Here is a 5284-nt window from a genome sequence, read left to right on the forward strand (position 1 = left end):
CAAACTGAACGGTCGAGATGTGGATATGCGACCGAAAAGCGACCGAAAAGTGACCCAAAACTTTAAGGCAATTATCAATGCCTTAATGATCATCATTACACTTTAACTCTAGCAAGTTAAGAATCCACCTAGTGCACTCCCAACAAGTTATATATATATATACACACACACTTGACTGGTATTACAAGCCAGTGTTCTAACCCAGGAATGTGAGTTCCAAATACATACCTGCAACAGTTGAACAGCAAATAGTTACATACATACAACTCATTAAGAAGGCAAGCTACCACTACTTCAAGAATGAATCGGAAAAACCAATACCAAAGAACAATATCACTTTCTTCCACCCAAGTGGCCACACTTATGAGAAGTTGAAGTGAACTAAATTCATTGAACCCAAAGTTGTACATTTTCAGTGTCGACTAATAACATATCTCAATATTGAAAGTTTTAATTCTAATTTGAAGATTGAGTTTCCTTCATCCACTCTATGCATTCCTCTCTGCAGTCCCCCATGGAGGAGCTAGCTGCCATTACTTTCCTTTGCCATTAACTGACAACTGGTCTCCAGATTTAAGCTAGCTGCAATTGTTTTATGATAGCTAGCCTTCCCATCAAGTAATTAACGGCTTTACATCCCAGACTTTGTCAAGACCCAGATCATCAACTATGGCCCTTTCAACTTGTCTAAGCAACACTCTGCTACCTTCTAGTGTGAAGTTATATTCCAAACGATCTAGCACACAACACATGAGCAAAGGCCACTCCCCGAAATTCTTTAACTTCTCGCACCAGAAATCCTGTCAATATTCGGAGGTTGGATTCTTTTGATGTAACAGAGACATCATCAGCATCAATAAATCAACTTCGAAGAGTTGTAATTAATTCAGCTCCATTGGATCCAAAGTGAGGAAGCAAAGGCAAGAACTTCTCAAATTCATGATGTATCCTTATAACAGTTTCAGCATCACTGACTTTTTCTGAACATGTAATTCACCACAGGAAAATCTTTCCCTTTGTCACCTCTGTACATGGTCTTCCTAAGTGGGAGGAGCATAGCAGCATAATCAGGGAGCCTTCTCTGTTCAGCACTCAAAAGTAGAGTGCCCAATTACCGGAACAAGGCTATATGCACAATATAAGTAAGCTACACAAGCACAATTTATAATACTCTCATCATACTCCTTTGCAGCATCCTCAACAACTTCATTCTCATTAGGAATGTATATAAAAGAAAATGAGTAGAACCGAGTAATAAGCTCGATCATCATTGTCTACAATAAAAATCAGTCTCTCTTTGTATAACAACTTTTACACTCATTGAAATCCATCAATTGCATGGAAAAGAAAAGTCATGTAACTTTCAAAATGCATCTATAGAGAATACCTGGGTCTCCAGAGTAGTAGGATATTTGCTGTTCTCATAATCCTGCAACAGCAGCACAGTAGCCAACGGTTAAGAGTTAGAGACTCGAGATGAGCTAGAGAAATGGAGAAAGAAGGGGGTTAGTCACATTAGATATCTTACCCAAATCTCTATATATTGATTCTTGACATTCAAAGTTGATGAATCCACAATATCAATATCCATAGGTGCATCAGTTCCAGCTCCATTGGTCGCCAAAGGTGAAGGTGACAGAATGACTGTTGTCAGAGCCTTTCACTCCTAAGCTGCTCCCTTGATCAAGATTTTCTACTTTTGGTACCCAGTACCCCATATGTCCTCATGGAGCTCGAGGACCAAATGCCACTTGTACAGCTGCAGATCCAAGAATATCAGCTGAAATATAGGAAGAATCCATTTCTCTAGAGAAATGGAAAGCACACTAGGTAAAGACTTCAAGCCTACAATGCTTACTAAATTGCACATTACACTGACCATATCAGCAAGCACAATTGGCTATAGCATTTAACTAAATCTAGGAGCCACACAGCGCACGTAAGGGTCAACCTGTGATGTAGATTCCGTTTTCCACCTCACAACTTGGGCTACATCAAGCCACACTCTTTTACCAAGGACAATGCGAAATGCAGATGTTATAGGATCTCGAGCCCCAGTTGTACAGAAAAAAGAAAAAATAAAGGTAAACACCTGTTGTTGGACCAACTAAAAGAATATCAGCTGAAATATAGGAAGAATAGTATCATATCAATATGCCCTGGAAATCAATAATCTCATATATGGCGTGGTAGTGGGAAAACAATAAGGCAGAAAATTCTTAATGCTGATTCAAAAATGCAAAGGAGTACCAAATCGCAATGGGATCAGATGAGCCAGCAGGAATAAGTCCAAATCTTAAATGTCCAATGGGGAGGGAAATCTCAGGCTCTTGATCTGCTGGGTTTTCAAGACAATAAAAAGCGATAATCAGGTACCATGCACTAGTAAATACATATACAATACAATGAAATTAAATGAAAATTTTAAGCATCCAAACTACCAACACTGCAAGAACCACAACCCAGTCCCTTACACCCTTTACTTCCAGTGATATGTCAGCTAACCACCTTGTACAGCTAGCAATCAAATTCAAAGTCTGACTTGTATGGAAACATTTGATTATTGTACTTACTGATATTTGAGACTCCTGAGTCCTGAGCCATTAATATTTGAACTTGAGAGGAGGGGAGACTGCTCATTATTCTGAGAATAAGCTTCAATAACGGTTTCACTTGGATCATTTACAACGAGACTCTCATTACAACTAGCAGAATCAAGGAAATCTGAAGGAGTTGGTGGATATGGAGCTTTATGCCTTGAAGAAAGAAATCCATTAAGAATTTGGTTGAAAAAGCCATCACCACCCTGGAAGCAAATCAATTGTCAACAATCACTAATTTGGAATAAGAGCAATAAATCATAAGCTAAACTTAAGAATAGACAAAAACATCATAAGTTGCTTACAACAGCCATAACTTCATCATATGAAATAAGCTCCCTGTTTACTATAGTTGCCATCGCATCATATGCATGCACTGCCCTTTCGGTCACAATCACCTGATGAAGGAAGTGACATCTCTGCTTGTTATAACAGTATGTGATTTAGCAGTATTACTTTCTTCAATAGACTTCTTAGATGCAGGAAATGAGCAATCTTGGTTCCTTCCAAAAAAACAAAAACAAAAAGCAAATAAAGAAGCTAAAAGTTTACCTTTGTTTTCACTTTAGCACGGGAGAATATAGGAGCCACACTGTCCCAAGTTTTGCAGGCATTTCCCTTCCCACTTCTGGAAAAGAATTATATTACCACTTTATGTCCATTTAGATCAACCAACTAAACAACTTATGATTGAAACAAGAAAAAAAGTGTGGTGTTTAGCCAAGTACAATACATACCAAAAGATTCTTTGGCATCCCCTGCTCTAAGTCCAGAGAAGCATTGATTTGATTGACCCATATCTGACATATGTGGAGATCCTTATGACCAAATCTATATGTAGCAAGGACCGGAACAGACGGCAAAGTCCTTGAGCTCTGGAAACCATGCACCGTAAAGCGGTAAATCTGCATCAACGTAAACACAAAAGATATTACTACCGGATGAGGGACTTGAAGCACACAGAACCAAGGAAAGGAATCGAACAAACATCTTCGAGCATTCGAGACATTTGGTCCACGAATCACACCATAGTTGATCAGCACAACAGCATACACATCCGAAAACTTGATCTCGGTTGGTGCAACCTTTGAAGCAAATTTGATGCACAAACAAGTTGAGTCATCCTGATACATTAGACATTAAGGAAAACATAAATGTTCACAGTTAAACAAAAGCTACCTACCTAATGATGCATTACAATATCCCAAATATAAAGGGAAACATAAGTGTTCAACTAGAATAAAAGAAGTGATATTTTCCACAAAACTCAGACAACAAAGACGAAATAGACGAACCCACTTGCCTTTCAGGCCTAACAAGCAGAAGACAACCAAAATCAATACAACCCAACAATGATCAACCCAAAACTCATACAAAAATGATAAAATACAACAACCCAATTGCCCTTCAGGCCTAATAAGCAGAAGACATACCAGAATCAATACAAAAAGAGCATTACTTTCAATCCTCAAGTAGCAAAAGAACCATTTTATGAAGGCCAAAAACTAAAAGAAAGAACGAAAGAGTTGAAAGTGAGGCTAACTTGGCCAATCATTGAAAGCATGCAGCTCAGAAGGGAGGATTGGCCATCAAATTGTGCATGTGGGAGAGATTGGTGTTGTTCAAAAGGACGTTAGAGGCTTAAGGTGAACAGACAAGTCGGAAAAATGGGCAGAAAAAAAGAAGGTTTAGGAGATGGATTTTTGGCATGTTCCCGGAGGAAAGTCGTGGGTGGTCAGGCGAGCTGTAAATTCCTATTTAATATTAAAATTCCCTTCTTCCTCCTCTTCTTTTTTATTTTATTTATTTATTTATTTTATATAAATTATGGAGTTGTAATTTTTTTTTATTAATTTTTTTATTTTATCATATCAATAACTAGTTTTTTTTTTTGTGAGTTCGATTCATGACCTCCCACTTACAATGGGGAGATTTATGCAATTAGACCAAATAGTACTGGGATATGGGGTTATAATTTGCTATCTACTGTATTGTACTAATTTTCAATATTATGAACTATAGCACACGATTTTATTCAAATCTCATACGCTGTTCTCATTTCCTCACCCACAAACAATGAATTTAAAACACTTCTCCAACAGACGGAACTCAAAAATCATGACGCAAATACTTTTTATGATTCTTCAAAGTTAGAAAACAATAAAATTCATTAAATATTTTTAAAACACATCCTAAAATCATACTCTATGAATGGTGAGCTTACACTTAAGGAAAAAATAGTGTTAATAAAGTTTAATATGTTTAAGCATTTCATTGCATTACATCATTCCATGGCAGTGGTGTAGCTAGAAATTTCATCTAAGAGAGTCAAAACATAACTACATTGAAATAAATAAATAAAATTTGATAACATAATTGCTCATGTAAAATCTTTAAATAAATATCTTATTTCATAAATGACCTAATTAGATTGATTTATGGGTTTTTGTCCATTTACTCTATTTTTAGGGATTTTTTCTCACTTACCCCATTAATTTTTTTAAGAGTTCTTGACTCAAAGCACTAAAATATGAAAAAATTATCACACTTATCTCATCAACATATTTTTGTTCCCACACACACAATTAAACAGGAAATGACCATTTTGCCCTCAAACCAATTAAAGAATTACAATGACTGCCATCAACATCTCTCTCTCTCTCTCTCTCTCTCTCTCTCTCTCT

The 5284-nt window shown here is 36.8% G+C and overlaps 1 non-coding gene across 12 annotated transcripts; it reads right to left on the reverse strand.

Annotated features, from left to right (window-relative positions):
- Positions 1-213: 213 nt before the first annotated feature.
- LOC112164438 lies at positions 214-4344 on the reverse strand. Of its 12 annotated transcripts, none has more exons than XR_005808961.1 (9): positions 4034-4344; positions 3589-3724; positions 3338-3505; positions 3153-3228; positions 2906-2998; positions 2574-2806; positions 1529-2335; positions 322-1429; positions 214-228 (listed from the first exon to the last, which is right to left on the reverse strand). It is a non-coding gene; the product is annotated as an uncharacterized LOC112164438 (transcript). The 12 variants fall into 12 exon arrangements; XR_005808963.1 differs by lacking the exon at positions 214-228 and having other exon boundaries at positions 369-1429; positions 1529-2092; positions 2251-2335; XR_005808968.1 differs by lacking the exon at positions 214-228 and having other exon boundaries at positions 369-1429; positions 1529-1759; positions 1952-2335.
- Positions 4345-5284: the final 940 nt, after the last annotated feature.

The sequence above is a fragment of the Rosa chinensis genome, chromosome 1, assembly GCF_002994745.2.
Source record: "Rosa chinensis cultivar Old Blush chromosome 1, RchiOBHm-V2, whole genome shotgun sequence".
Taxonomy (NCBI): domain Eukaryota; kingdom Viridiplantae; phylum Streptophyta; class Magnoliopsida; order Rosales; family Rosaceae; genus Rosa; species Rosa chinensis.